This window comes from Falco peregrinus, chromosome 16, assembly GCF_023634155.1.
Source record: "Falco peregrinus isolate bFalPer1 chromosome 16, bFalPer1.pri, whole genome shotgun sequence".
In the NCBI taxonomy this organism is placed as follows: domain Eukaryota; kingdom Metazoa; phylum Chordata; class Aves; order Falconiformes; family Falconidae; genus Falco; species Falco peregrinus.
Window position 1 is genome coordinate 3758164 of NC_073736.1, and position 15599 is coordinate 3773762.

Consider the following 15599-nt stretch of genomic DNA (forward strand, 5'->3'; position numbering starts at 1 on the left):
GTGCTGCATCGCGCAGCAGGCGCTGGACTCGTAATACCTGCTTTAGCAATGTATTTATTTTTTTAAACATATAGATGAAAGCCCAACTGCCTGGAGCACACCCCTCTGTGCAGTCCCGAGTCTGCCGCCGTGCAGGGTTGCGTTTGGGGGCAACTACCTCATCGTGCTTTCACTGTTCTTAATTGCAGCTTCAGTCTCAGGTCACCGCTGATCCGTCGCACGCAGGGGTGGGGGGGCTTGCCTTCTGCAGGAGATCTCCAGCGCTGGGATATTTTTGGCAGGAGGAGGAGGAGGTGGTGGCTCCAGCAAGAGCAACAGAGGCCTCGGAGAAGCAGAGGCATGCGAGTTGGTATTAACAGTGGGGCCAATTAAGGAGACAAGGAATTAAGTCAAACTGACACCTGTAAGTAAATCGACCCAAAGGAAATAGGATGCTACATGAAATTTCTGCTACGCAGGGAGGGACATACGGATAAAGTAGCTACAGGAACAGATAAATAGGGGGTTCCCTTTGTTACCCACCCTTGCCTGTGTGGTAAAACCAATTAGAGCACATCGCCGGTGCAGTCGCAGCTGATGGGGATGGGCACCGGCGTGGGAAGCACTGCCAGTTTTCAGGAATCCCCAGCTCAGCTCACTCTGGGCAAGTTTCGTCATGCAAAGTCTCAGCATCCTGAGAAGGAGTTTCTCGTGCTTGAGGCATCATGCAAAGTCTCAGCATCCTGAGAAGGAGTTCCTCGTGCTTGAGAGAGCCCTGAAATACAAATGCCGGGAAGGCGAGGCTGGGTGTGCGCAGCTCTGACTTTTATGGCTTCATTCTCCACGGATGGGGTCATGGGAAGTTATTTTGTTCCAGCAAGACGGGGAGAATCTCAGGCGTCGGGAGCTTGGCTTGGGTCCCTTCTCATCTATTACCAGCCTAGAAATGAAAAATCTGGCTGTGATTTGTAGTGACTGCAATGGAGCAGAAAAGCAGTTGGCGTCTCCGATCCCTCACCGTTCATTATTTTTTTTCCCCCTGTGCTCCTTGATAGGATTGGCAATTGGGATTTGGGGAGCACAGGGGTTGGTGTTTGTGGCCTTTTCAGCTCCACCAGTAGCACCTGCATCGCAGTGTGCCCTGAGGCTTGTTTGGGCAGCCTGAAGATAAATCAGAGAGTTTATAAAATGTTTCAGAGGAGCACGTGAAAGTTGGGGATTGCCATTGCACGGTGTGTTTGCGACCAAGGAGGATCCATCCACTGTTGCCTCTGGAGATGCGTGGAGTTCATTATCCCCCTGCCTGGAAAGCAGGCTGGAAAGCCAGGAGGCTGCATTCATGTCTCTGCCAAAGTATGTCAAATTAATCTATCTAGCATCTTTGCGATTTTTTTTTTGCCCAGCTTTAAAATGGGGACAGTTGTCACCTGCCTTTTTTAGAGCAGGCTCATGTGTTTAAGAGGAACTGCGTGTGGGACGAAGTTTTGCTCCCACGCTCGCAGCAGGGGTGAGATTTGGTCCTTCAAAATGCCACTTGATAAATAACAAGTAGTGATAAACACTTATTGTTATTCTCCCTTTTTTTTTTTTCTTCTGTGGGAGTAGATGATATTGCTAAGTGACCGAATACTCATTTGACCCTTGAAAATGCAAGAGTCATGTTTAATTCATGTCTTTTATTTATAGATTTAGGCTCCTCCAGTTTCTGTCTTGCAATGTGCGGCTGCTGCTCCAGAGCAGAGGGAGGGTGTTTGGCCAGAGCCCCCCCTCAAGGAACAGGACCAAGCTGTGGCAGGAACGCTGTTGGGTACCATGTCAGCCCCCTGCATGCTGATGAGGGCTTGTAAGAAAATAAATATGGGGATTTTTGCAGCCAAATTGCATGAACATTTTTGGTGGAGCAATCACAGCTGGCTGCCCGCCTGCCTGCCATCAAATCAAGGGTTTTCCAGTGGTATTTGCATCCAGCATGTTCCTCCAAGAGACCAGCCCAGCGAGATGGGGTGGAAGGGAGCCATGTCTCCCTGTCCCTCGCCCCACCAGCCCCATGGCGCCCTGCCGAAGCCGAGCCCAAGGGCTGGAGCAAACTGGGCTGAGGGGGAAGCTCTGCCCCATGACCACAGTCCAGCAAAGCCACACGAGGAGCTGAGCGCAGCGCAGAGATGCGTGAAGCCAGGAGTTCATTAATCAGATTAATGAGGCCATGATCTTAAAGCCACATACAGATGACAAAAGTGATTGAGTGGTGCTGGACAGAAGCAACGTGGGCAGAGCTGGCTCTGGGATGAACTCGTGTTGTCAGCAGGGAAAGACAGTCCTGGGATGTGTGGCCAGGGGCACCCGAGCAGAAGGACGGGGACATAATCCTGCCTCCCAGTACAGCACTGGTTAAACCACTGTCAGCTGTGGGCAAAGCATCACAGGAAGGGAGTGGGAGAGGCTGCAAAGGGAGGGAATTGCAGCCTGGAGGAAGATAAAGGGTTTAGAGAGGATGGCTGTGAAGAAAGCGATTAGAGGAAATTAAAAATGGCCAGGCTGGAGATCAGGGTTGGGGAGGAGGAATCTGGCCATGCCGGTGCGAGGGTGCACTGCAGCACGGGGAAATTGCTGTCATCACTGGACCGTGCCGAGGCTGGGAATAAACAACGACATTAGATGGAGCAGGAGGCTCACACGCGTCCAAGGCCAGCCAGGCACTCCGGCACTGGCACCAGTTTGGGGCTGAAACAAAGCAGCAGGCCAGCGAAGGGGCTGGAGGGGGCAGGGAGGTGTTAATTCCTGCCTGGTGACACCCTGAGGTATATGCTTGGTGAGTCTGAATGAGCTTTTGGTAGAGCTCTTCTGCCTCTGGTTTTTCAATTTAGTGATTAAACATCCATCGCAGACGTGCCTCTTCCCTCGGACAAACGTCTTGCAAAGGCCAGGCAACCTTGGGCATCATCAGTTGCCTTGAACTTGGCACCTTCTGCAGCCACAGAGAGCCACGGGAGATGGATGTGTCGTCCCCAGTACTTCGGGGCACTGGCTGGAAGCTTGCCTTGCCCTAGGAGCTCTGAGGATGCTGAAGGACCGGTCCTTGGAGTGCAAACGCTGGATTGGAGCAGGATTGGAGATTGGGGACAGATAAGGATGCTCTTGCATGTCTCAGCAGTGCCATCAAATGCACTCGTGTCGCTTTGGTGGGGGAGAGGATGAGGTGGGCTCCTGGGTGCTCCCTGGGTCATTGCTGCTGCTCCTGGGAGGTGCCCGAGGGCACGACCCTACAACTTGCTCCCTAGAAATTGCTGCCAACCTGCGGGGGCTCCGACAGAGGCAGTGTCACACCAGAGGTGTTGTGTCCATTACAGGTGGCTGTGCCACACCTCCAGGTTGAAGAACAACTAGGAGAGCCGAGATGTTCACCACAAGCCTTCTCTTGAAAAGGATGCTGCTGGAGGGGAGAGCTCTGGGTGGTGGTTTGACCCCTCGTTCTCCTCTCCCACTGCCTCTTCTTAAAAAATAGGAAAGAATTAAATCCCATCAGTGGCTTTTAAAAGCTAACTGAAAATGTCCTTTATTAAATTACCACCCTATTGATCTAGCAGTCATCCGAAAGGGGATTGATTGAGGACTTAAACAGACACACAGCCGGGCCAGATGTTCAATTAATGTGCATAAACGGGCAGTGGAGAAGCAATTTTCAGAGTAAGTCAAGCAAAAGATCAATCCTGTTTTGCCTCCCATGCCAAAGTTGCTTCTGTATTTATTTTTATGTTATTTCATCTTTTCCCCCCCCTCCCCGTCTCTCTTATGATAAGGATGTCGTCGAGAGACAGCACTCAAAGCCCAGCTCGCTCCACTCACGGAGCCATCGCTCCCTTCCGTCAGGACTTGGAGAGGACACGTTTGCAGAAGGGTCGGGGAAAGCCACATCGAAGAGAGAACTCGCACCTGAGGGTGTTTTTAGCATTTTAAAATCCCAGGTTCTCTGTTAAACTCCTACAGAGAAGGCAGGATGCAGCAGAAGATCTGTCACCTGCTTTGAGGATTCATGTGTCTGATGAACCTTGAGTTTCTCCTCCAAGTCTGGGGAAGATCTGGGGGGGAAAACATCTTTATTGAGTGTTTCCTCCCGTCTCTTCCCCACATGATAATTCCAGCTGGATGCTAGGGGCGAAGCAACTATGATGGATATACAAATATCTAGCTTCTCTCCGGCCTTTCCAAAGACAGCCCGCGGACACAGCTGAAGCAGGAGTGAGAGGAAAGCATTTGAAGGCAAGTCACCGTTCTGTGTGTGTGTGTAAACAGCAAGAAATACTCTGGGTGGTTTTTTTCTCCAGACTTAGCAAGGATCCTGGCAAGAAATGCTGCTCTCTGAAGGCCATCAGCCCAGCTTTGGCTTGAGGGCTTTGCTCCCGATCTCCCTTAAGGCAGAGGTAGGTGGCATCACCCCACGCACGTAGAAGGGATCACCTTTGACGCGGCCCAAGGAGAGCGCAGAGCCAGGCTGCTGAGCCCCAGTGCATGGGGAGGCTGAGCCAAGGCGTTCCGTGGCTCCAGAAGAGCTTCCAGGTGGAGATGAACCACGGACCCGGTGAGCTGGAGATGCTGAGGTTCCGCTGTGCCTGATGCACCATCGGTGCAAATCCGCTGGGTCCTTCCCCAGGGAGCCAGCAGTGCCTCACAGCAGTGACACTGGGGACCTTGATCGTCCTGTTGGGGACGCTGGGGCAGAACTGGAGCCCAGTCCCCTGCACTGGGTTCTGCTCATTCAGCTTTTGCTAAGCAGCGGCTGAAACTCCTTCTTCTCCGTCAAGCAACAGAACAGGAATTTGGTGGGGCAAAGGACTCTTGATCTACTGCACTTGGGGAATATGGGCTCAGGAACGTCCATGTGAGCTCTTCCACCTTCCCTTCACTCTTGGCTTTGTCCTCTGCTCCCCCTGGTTGGGTGGATGTGGGGTCCCCAAGGTCCCCATGGTCTGGGCACGTGGAGAAGGATGCTTTCCACTCGCTGACCTCTCTCCTCCTGCCCCCCCAGACCCAGCCGTCCCCTCACGCTGCTGCTGCTGCTCTGGGTGACAACATGGCTTTGTGCATCTCCTCCTGCGGGAAGGGGGGGACCGTGTCCTGAGCTGGCACCACAGGTGAGTCACCACGGCGGACAGCCTCCCCTTTCCTTAACAGCACAGCCCTGGTGCTCGCAGCTCCTTCCCCAGCACCAACAGGAGGGACCAAGCTCTGAGCTAAAGCCATAATTAGCAGGAGCTCATTGCAAAGGCTGGGACCGAGGGGCTTTTCCAGTCTGTTACTGCTTGAGGAGCCTTTCATTATGAGGATGGAGAAGTGTTATTCCTCTTCCCCTTGGCAAAATGTGGGATTTCTTCTCCCAGGAGGGGTGGGGGTGCCCTGGGGTTCACTTTCCTCCTCCTCCTCCCTGGGGAAACATGGTTGGAGCTGCTCTTGGTGCAGGGAGGAGGGGGCAGGAGGAGGGGATGAGGAGGGCCATGGGGGGACAGCCATGGGAGGAGAGCCAGAGGGATGTGCTTGGTCCAGATTTGTTCAGTCTAGTGATTCAGGAGCCAAAAAAGAGCTGGTGGGGGCAGCAGCAGCGCAGCCCCCGTCTCGGGTCAGGGCAGAGGGGGGGGTGAGTGGAGCGGGGAGCTCGGGGGGTCCCGACCTGTCTCCTCTCTCCACCTGTGGTGCCCGTGGGGAGCAGCAGAGAGGGAAGGGAGCTGGAGGCTCCTTTCCCCTCTCTCATCTGTGTGATAGAATCATTTTTGAGGAAGATAAATTATTAAATGAGTGAAATCTTCTGTGAAGAGTTAATAAAAATGTATCTTCAATGAGAATGTGCTGGGGCTTTTTACAGCACCTGAATGGAAGCTGCTCCTGCGGCAGACAGAGACCTCTCATCTCCTTTTCCTTTTCTTTTCCTTTTTTTTTTTTTTTCTTCCTCTTTTTGGTTTTTTTTTCTCCCCAAGATCATTGTTTCTTTCCTGTTCAAGAATAGCCGTGCAGGAATAGATCCGCACCCCAGCAGCTGGCAGGAGCCATGCCAGCGGGGGGATATTGGACCATCTCTTTTAAGTCAAAAACTGGTCAGCAGTGAAAAGGATTTTTGTGTGTTTGTTTTTTAATTTTTTATACCTCTGCTTTTGGGATTTTTGCAGCCAGTATGTTATTTTAACGTGTTACTTTGTCCCTGGTAGTACAGGCTGTAATTTAATGTGATTCTGTGTTAATAAAAGGTTATTCTGTCTTTCTTTTTTTACTTATTCTTCCTTTGGTTATAATCAAATAAGTGGAGCACATTGTTTAACAGGCTGTGAGTGCTGGAGTGTGCCTGGGTGTGATGGGACCCGCATCCTGGTGTGACAACTCGCTCCAGCCAGCACTTGCATTGCTTTTCCCTCTGTCTTTACAGCTGTTGGGTGTTTTTTCTCCTCCAAAGATGATCCCTGCAACATTCCCACCACACCAGGACAGAGAACCCGAGCCCTCGCCTTGCTGGTCTGCTGCTTTGCCACGTGGCTGTCGGGATTTATCCAGTACCCTTCCAGCCTGAGGCACGGGATGGTGAGTGTCGGGATGCTGATTGAGATGCTGCCCATCAACAAGCATCCTGGCAAAAGTCCACAGCTGTGGGAGCACCGAGTAAAGCTGCTGCTGGGGGCAAAACCCCTCTGCTGGCATCTCCTCAGGCTGCTGAGACATCCCAGCTGCTCCTGCGATGGCCAAACCGCTTCCCTGCCTAAGGGCAAACTCACCAAAGCTCATCCAGAGCAGCAGCACAGCCCGGTTGTGACTGTAAATTTGGGGGGCAGGGGGGAAGAAGTGATTTATATGTACAGTTGGGATTTTATTTGCATTTTAAATCACACTCTCTGCTAAACTAATGGACCCCCTATTTATAGATGACTCCAACATAAAGTGACTGCTAATTACTACAATTAATATAGCGTTAAAGGCTTGCCAGCCAACTCCACTGCAACTTGTATCGCCTACTCATTTTCAATTAAGGCACATTGACAAGTAAAATACGCAGTTATTAAGAGCAGAGCCCTGTTGTGTAATTACATTTTTCTAAGGTCATTAATCTCCTGCAATATTCAGTTTTGCACCCAGTGGCCGGAGTGGGGGCAGTTTCGAGGGGCTCATCGGGGACGGTGGTAGCTTTTAGGCAAAGTGAAAAAACGGTGAGATTTGTTGTTTTTATTTGGCCTGCAGGCTGTGGGTGCACATCCTTGGGTGGGCACCCTTGGATAACGCATAGGACCATCGCATCTGTGGCCAACAGGTGCCTGTCTAAGGAGCCTGTCTCTGCCACGCTGCACCCTTGGGTGCTTTGGCTGCCTGTGAGATCTTTCTGCATTAAAGTCAGGCAGAAAACCCCGTGTTTGTGGAGCTCTTAGGTGGGAGTTATACTACGGTCAGGTTTCTATGGTTCATCCCCACGTTTATTATTTCCTGAGCTCTTTGGAGACACCCAGGATGAGCTGCCTATTGAATAGGGCTTTTTCCTCCCGGATAACGGACGGGAAGGGCTCTGGGCTGTACCCTGTGTGCTTTTTGGGGGCCAGAGGGAGAGTAGAGGAGCTGGGGGGATGGAGACCCCGCTGTGTTCTCCCCACCCGGGAGCAGAGCAGCCTCCTCCTGCCCCACCAGCTCCTGCCCACCATGCTGGGCCAGGGGGTTACGGCAAATGCCAACGAGGCTGAATCCTCATGCTAAGTCCATGTCTGTTAATCCAAGCCCCGGCAGCACAGCACTGAGCCTCTCCCGCCGCGGGTCCAAGCCTTCCTTGTTTGATGCTTTGTGTGCTTTTTGGCCGAGTGTCAGTAAAGGCGCTGCCAGCCACGGAGGGGGCAACGGATCTGTAAAGCAAAAGGAAAACAAATAAAGAAAAATCAGTATAAAGAGAGGCTTAACTGCAAACAAGCAAGCAAACATCCAGAGCAGCGAAGGAGCATCATCTCCCTAATGCCTCCAGCAGCAGCTGGTGAAATCATGCGCAAAATCCTGCAGCATTAGGGCACACATGGCGACAAGGTGTAGTGCTGTGATTATAATAAAGACAGACACGGGCCTTTAACACTTTCAAGCTGATGCTTTGATTGACTGCTTGAGACTCGGTGCTGGCAAAGCAGCTGGAGCTCACCGATTGCCGGCGCCTGCCTGCTGCGGGGAGCGGGGAAGGAGGGCAAGGAGGGCTGGGTGGGGGGGCTGGTGCCCACACAGGGCTCATCCCAGTGCTGGTGCCCACTGGGCGAGCTGCTGGGGGAAGCCTGGATGCTCTGTGCAAGGCTCAAGGTCTAACCTAGCTCTCACCCATCCCATGGGTGTCCAAGAGCTGAAACTGCCAAGTGCTCCTCAGCCCCCTGCAACAAAGTCCTTGCTTTACAGGTCCTGCCTGGTTTGTAGGTGGTTTGTTGGTTTTCTTGGAGCTGAAGCTGTTTCTCTGGGTGCCACCTCCTCCCTTAGGTCCGGGGTTTGGTCTTTGTCTCTGGATGCTCTGGGGTTCTGCATCTCCACCGACTCTCTGGATGCTTTCTGTGCCAGAACTGCTCTCCACAGCTCACCCGTGCCTCGCCAGGTACTACAGCGCTCCGCTGGTTCCCGTAACTCCAGGGTTTAAGCGCCCAGCATGGCCCTTAGCACCAAACAGCCGTAAATCTCCAGGTCCTTGTTTGCCTCTGGCTTTTATTGACAGCACGGAGGAACGGCCAGGGCCACGTGCAAGGAATGAAGATGTCCGAGGAGCTCCATGTGGAGGGATGGCCAGGAGCACATGCTGCTCGTCTGGGCCTTGGGACACTTTTTTGCTGCTCCCTGGAAGGGGATGGCTTCTGCCCCACTGCAACGGCAGGAGTGGGACCTCATCCAATCCTTGCTCACCAGCTGGGTTTTTTTGATGTTTAGATCCTTGCAAAAGGTGAATGGAGGTCCTTGTGTAGGGACTGCACCGCAGGGCAGGGCTACTCTATGAACAGGCTGGATGCTCCGGTGTCTCCCCTGCAGACTTCCAGAGGGGTCCAGCAGGAGCTGGACACGTGGCTTTTGCCAAAGCTCAGCAGAAACTGCCCCAGCTTTCCCAGCTGGCTCCCCACATCATCCCCCACCCAATTCCAGCAGACCAAGGAGGGTGAGGGTGCTCCATCCATCTCCATCCCTCCTGGTCCTGTCCCTTCTTGCTGCTTGGTAGTTGCTATGGATAAGGTTTACTCAAATTTATGGCACTTTGGAGGAGGTTTCTAGGAAGAGATGCCTTTTGCCCACTGAATTACCAACATCTCTCTCTCCTCTTCCCAGGGCTCAGGTCCACGGCTTGACTGACACAGAAGCGTTCCAGCATCAGAGACTGAGAGACAAGCAAGCAATTTGCCAGGAAATTATCCTTTGGGATTCCTCCTCTCTCCAGTCAGTTTAATTGGGTGAGCTCAGGGTGGCTTTAATTGCTGTGCTCAATACGCAGCTTCACCCCCTCCTCTCTTTTTTTGTCTCCCATCTCTCTCTTCCCCCACCTCCTTCCCAGCACCATTTATCTTCCTTCTCCTACAGCATCTCCCCTTGTTGTTTTTTCCCAATATCTCTTGCAAATGGTGGCAAGCTGAAAACTGAAATGCTGTTTGAGTCCCTCATGGCTGACAGGTTCTTTAAGACTTTGGTGCTTCTCAGAGGGTGATGAACTGGCTCAGAGAATCCTGGATTCACCCAGGGGATTTGCAATGGTTGTGGCACTGAATGGCAAAGCATCTGTTGCTGGTTGTGTGCCCTTTGGTGAAGGTGGTGATGTCCGGTGGGATGTGGGATGTGTTTTCACAGTAGCTGCCTTCTTGCCCACATGCTTTGTGGCTGATGTCTCCTAAATATGTCCCAGCATGGGCTGAGGCTGCAGCAGAGGCTGTAACTTCCCAGTGCGGGACTGGGAGCCCCTGGTCATGGCTGGAGCCTGGAGGATGTTCCCTTATCCCTGGTGCTGCTTCCCAAATTGCTCTTATAATTTTTAAGGGGTTGGAGACCACGTGGGGTTCATGGTCATCACGCTTGCATATGGCAACTGAAGTGCACAAACTACACCCACTTAATTTGTCTCGGTTTTTGCTTGGGCTTATTCCAGAACGACCTTCAGGGCATTTTATGGGTCAGATTCTCAGTGATGTGAATTGGAAGCATCCATGAGCCCTCCCAGGGAGGTACCTGGTACTCGAGGGTGGTCTGGCACTTGCCACAGGACTTGTCTAAATGGCTCTAGGGAGGGCTGCAAGGACAGGGAAAGTAGAGAGAGACATTCAAAGTCCATCCTGGAGTCCTTCCACCTGTCAGCAGCATCCCCCTCCTCTCTTCTCCACCTTCACCAGAAGACCCCTGCTCCCCCAGCCTGGCCTGGCTGCAGCTCTCTGCTGCCCACAGAGGCAAAGCTCACTGCTGGGGAGCTTGCAGTGCGTTTCAGTTTGGTGTCTGAATTTTATATAGTGTTCAGAAACAAGACTCAATCTGCAAGCCCACTCCCTGGCCAGCAAACACCAGATTTGTGGCTTGCTCGTGGTCCCCAGGGACACAGCACGAGCATCCAAGCAGCACATGCAGCACTATGATGAATGAGGGATAATTTAAAATGGCAGCTGAAGTCCAAATTCTGTTTGTAATAAATACATAAACTAGTTACAAATAAATTGATTAGCCAAAGATATGCTCTTAACACTCTTTAAACTCTAACATCTGTTTGTAATAAATAATTCAACTGGTAGATGTTAATGGGGAGGCCGGGCTCGGTGGGAGGGAAGGCTGCTTGAGGCTCCGCAGAGACACAGGGCTGCCAAGAACCACGCGCCGGAGGAGCGGCTGTGGCTGCAGACACATCCGTGTGCTGTCCTGGGGGCTCCCCGCGTGCCTGGCAGCCACACGCGTGTCCAGCCGTGTCCCAATTGACACAGCCACGGTTGCACAGGTGGAGAAACTCTGCACGCAGGGTGGCACGTGTGTGCTTCGCGTGTTCCTGCCCGCGCCATGTGCTCCCACCCATGGGAGCAGGCTGATCCCTGGGCGCAGCCACACGCAGCGCTGTGTCCCTGTGGATTGACGTGGAGATACGGCCGCACGCAGGCGTGACGTTATGGAGCTTGTTGCATGTGGTGTGCGCACGCTGTGGGTGCAGCGGGTGTGGAAGTTGCACACGTGTGTGTTTTCTGGCATATCCCTGCCCTGCTGCGGGATCCCAGGGAAGAAGCAGGTACCTGCACCCCCCTCCCAGCCTTGCCTCCGGCAGCCCTGGCTGAAGGCAGCAGAACTGGCTGTCACAGGCTGATAATTGTTGGGTTTCTCCTTTTTTAATCAGTGCTAACAGCTGCTGTGCCCAATGCACGAGGGGCTGCTCCTGGCACTGGTGGTGAGCTGTCAGCTCAGGACCATCTCCCTGATCAGCCGGAGGAGCCAGCTGGAGCTGGACCAAGGCTGAGAGTGAGTAACACACTGGGGGGAGTGGGGGGCACTGGCAGCTCCAGAGAGGGGATGGGCATGAGGGATGGACCCACTGGTACCCAACCAGGCTGCTTGTGGTCCTCCAGCTGAGCCAGTGCTGATGGTATTGCTCTGCCTCCGGGAAATGCAAATCCTTCGGTGTGGATACATCAGAAGACACTGTCCAGCTCCAGGCTTAGCCGGTTCTGCACCGCTTTTGCAGGCAGAGGCAGAGCTGGATGGGGCCAGAGGCAGGCGAACGCCAGAGCATCAGCCCAGGCGAGGCAGCATGTGCAGGAGGAAGGTGACGGTGCCCTGGCACAGCCTGTCCTGCTGTGCTCTCCAGGATTGTGTTTCAATTCCCCCTCTGCAGACGGGGAGCAGGCGGGTGCCGATGCACAGGGGTGGGCTGCAGGTTGCTGGGGCAAAGCTGGCTGTCGGGGTTAAGGGGCTGAATTGCTGCAGTGATGAATTGCTCAGTCTGAGGGTTTTGCTGCTGTCCCACAGCTGTGCTGCGGTCGCAGAGCCACATCCCGGACAGCATCTCCTGGATCCCTCCCATGGGGTCACATCCAGTCTTGGTCTAAGTCACTGTTGCTCCCCACAGTCCTTGCTCCCATGGGCTCCAGCTGCTGTTGGCTTTCTGCTGAATTAGCAAGAACCAAGTTCGTTGCTCTAAAAACTTGGTTGAAAACACATTGCCCTCTCTAGGCTGGATGTGTTGCTCCACGCAGAGAGGACATCCAAGGGCTGAGTGATCTGCCATGGGCTGTGGGATGGGACTTTCCCAAAGTATCTCTTGGTGATGCGATGGGGCTTGCACATGTTCCTCGTTGTACGCATGGACCTACTTGTGCAAACCTGGCCATCACCGCACTGTGAGGCCACCCAAAACCAGTAGCAGCAGCAGCTGTTTATGGCTCTCCGTGCAGCTACCCACACGAAATATTTTGCCTCCCATATTTTCTGCTGCTTTTTCATCTGCTCTGCTTCAGCTGTAGGGCCAGCCAGCAGCCTCCCGTGGGAGCAGCCCATCCCCGTCACTTTTGGGTGGCTTGTCCTCTGGCTGGCATCCTCCCCTGAGAACAACAGGATCCTGGAGTGAGCGTGCACCACCCCCAGATGTGCCACCACGGGAATTTGATGGGGTAAGAGGGAGAGAAGAGGACAGAAGAAATGATTGAAGGGTCTTAATCCTGCCTGTGAAGCTCTGGGGAGGACCCAAACCTGGGAGATGGTCAGAGGGACAGTGTGGGCAGGAGGGAGATGGACTGTCAGTGTGGTTGTCACCTCCTGTCACCCAGGTGTGAGGCGGGGCTCTAACTGTTCGCAGCCTGCAGCCTCCAAGCATCAATCCCTGCTGCTCCATCCTCTGGTCCCTGCTGCTCCATCCTCTGTCAAAACAGCACCCTGAGCTCCCCAGGCGGTGCGGAGGTGCTCCTCCCATTCCTCACCCCATCCCATCCGTGTCTGCCCTGGAATTAAACTCATTTGTCACTGCTGCCCTCCTCCCACCCGCCCCTCTCCCTGTGTGCTCATCTCGCAGGACCAGCTGCTTGTGGCAGCCCCATGGCCTGTGTGTCCCGATGTCCTCAGGCACCGCAGGCCTCATCCTGTCTCCATCTGCTTACAGATGTCCTGGGGCATGCACAGAGCCATTTCTTCTGGCCCCCACCTCCACAGACCCATCACAAGTTGGGACCCCCCAGTGCTGCGTTCAGAGGCAGCCCCTGAGCCCAGCCCACACCGGTGCTGATGCACCAGGGCTGGATGAGGCTGAGCTGACCCATTCTCCACCAAAACCCTCTGGAAAATGCCAAGGAGCCTCTTATGCCCTCCCTTTCCCAGGGCTGACATGGCAATTTGGCTGAAGTTGTTCTCCAGCCCCTCCCTGTCCCTTCCCTGCCCCAGGCACCTCAGCCCCCGGTGAAGACGCGGCAGGGAGCATCGCCCCCAGAGTAACAGGTTCATTCCCAACCTCCTCCATCCTCCCATGCTGCGTTTCCTCGACACGCTCGCTCAAACCTGCTTTGCCGGCATTGCTCTCCAGCTTGCAGCACAGCCCCTGGGAACATTCCCCCAGCAGCCAGCAAGAGCTGCTCGTTAATTAGCCTCCCGTTACTCCCGAGCATCCCCTGCAATAACACACAGCTCCTGCTTTTTAACTACCTACAAGTAATCACTCAGTCTCCAATAAAAAGGGAAGGAACAAGCCCCTGGTTGTGTTGTTAGCAATAATTTTCCTGGCTGTTAACCTGCTCCCGTACTCTAATTTTTCTCATGGAAGCCCCAGATGTGGTGGGGAAGGACGGGAGCCAAGCGCAGCTCCCGTCCTGCTGCTGACTTGCTGCCAGCCGCCCAGAGCCACACGTTCAGCAGTTCTTATTCCTCCCTGCCCATCCCACGTGCTGGTTTTAGGGGCACAGAGGGTGTGTGCACGTGAGTCTGTGCAAGAGAGACTTCCCACTGTCCGGCGCTTAGCTCAGCCTGCAAATTTTTATGGAAAAAGCTGGGAAAATGCGAACGGCTGTGATTGGGATTTCTGCATTAGTCCTGGAAATCCCGTATCAGCCTCGGAAAGGCAGTCGCTGCCCCTAAACAACTTAAAGTGTGAGGAAAATACAGTCCTGTCTGAGACGTCAGCCTTGCCGGGTTATTCCCAAGGAGCCAGCTGTTTTCTTCTCTTGTTGCCTGTAAATCCCTGTCACGCTTAAAGCCTCTCTCCTGATAGGGAGCCTAGCGCCTGAGCCCTGAATAAACCTGCTGCAACTCTCCAGCTTAGCATGCCGAATGTAATGTTCTTAACCAGCCTCATCGCGGCAAATCTCCATATTTCTCAGGGATAAACACTCACCTCTCCTCCCTCTGTTTTCTGCTTTATGGCTGATTTTCCACCGGGAGTGTGGTATCAGGCTGTAATTGCTTGGAGGGATGCTGAGGCCACTAAGAAGTCTCTTGGTTTCTCCGTACCCCCGCTCTTGCAGGAAGGTTGCCCGCCCAGGGTGGTTTGCAAACAGCTCTTTCTTGAATGGGAGAGGGTTTTGCAAAAAAATGGAGCCGGGGGAAATACCCCTGAGAAGCTTTCAGCTGGGTGGTCCTGTCCAGTGGTGGGGATGGGAGGATGCTGGCGAGGGATGGCTGCTGAGATTGCTACGGACACAGTGATGCTGAGCCGGGCAGTGGCATCTCTGTGGGCTCCCAGGCATCACCGGAGTGGTACAGCCATCGGTGGCGGGGGGAAGGGCTGTCCTGGGTGGGCTGCATCTCCTCTGAGGGCCACACTGAGGGTTTGGCATCACTGGGGCTGGGTCAGGCAGGGCTGCTCAGTTTTACATAAATTCACCTGCACTGGGCTGCTCTCTCTTGAGCTTCAGATGCAAACGGAGCTGAAATCCCCACCCTGGCCCACACCACTGCCTCTCCTGAGCTGTTACTGGTGCAGAAAACCAAACTGGACTCAAACCCCATGTCAACAGAGAGAAGGCTGCATGGAAGCAGGGCCAAGCTAAGCAAGCTCCGAGCCCTCCCAGTCTTGAAAACATCTTGAATTGTGCTGTCAAACAAGGTGTGTTGGGGCAGGGTATGCTCAAGGCTGGTTCAGCAACCCAGGGAGGTCCTGGGAGAGTAGCCAGGCTGGTGCAGCACTACCAGGAGCTGGTGGTTGTCTCCCTCCTGCTGCATGGGGGCTTGTGCTGCTGTGGGCTGGAGCTGTGGCCATAGGCTGTGCCTGCCTGGGGCTCTGTAGCAGCCAGAGGTGCCATCCACTCGCTCCTCGCTGGGCTGGTGATGCTCACAGCTCTCCAGCCCCGTCTCGGTGCAGCACGTAGGTGAACAAGGGGGAAAAGAGATGGTAGAAGGGAAAGGATGGGGGAGCTGATGAGAGGAGGAGAGAGACAGGCAGGGATTGTTCCTAAAGCATCGGGGTGTGGGGGGGAATGAGGATGTAGATCACCAGAATTGGCAAGGGACAGGCCATAAAGCAAAAATAAAAAGGTATTATAATTTATGATGCACAGTAAAAATATCCTGGGAACTGGGTTATGAAGAAGAATTCATTTTCACACCAACTCTGCGTATCTTTAAAGATGATAAATGACATTATGATTCTTCCTTATATCTGAGAGCTGGAAAATTCACTCCACCTGCGGGGAAGGAGCGGGTCCTGGGCTGGGGACAGC

The 15599-nt window shown here is 53.7% G+C and overlaps 1 long non-coding RNA gene across 5 annotated transcripts; it reads left to right on the plus strand.

Moving 5' to 3' along the window:
- Positions 1 to 742: 742 nt before the first annotated feature.
- On the plus strand, positions 743 to 14204 carry LOC114012780 (uncharacterized). Of its 5 annotated transcripts, none has more exons than XR_008750026.1 (8): positions 743 to 3663; positions 3777 to 5108; positions 6389 to 6540; positions 8368 to 8557; positions 9274 to 11194; positions 11300 to 11421; positions 12417 to 12569; positions 13055 to 14204. It is a non-coding gene; the product is annotated as an uncharacterized LOC114012780 (long non-coding RNA). The 5 variants fall into 5 exon arrangements; XR_003555480.2 differs by having other exon boundaries at positions 3777 to 4855; positions 5003 to 5108; positions 9274 to 11421; XR_008750025.1 differs by having other exon boundaries at positions 9274 to 11421.
- The last annotated feature ends 1395 nt before the right edge of the window (positions 14205 to 15599 follow it).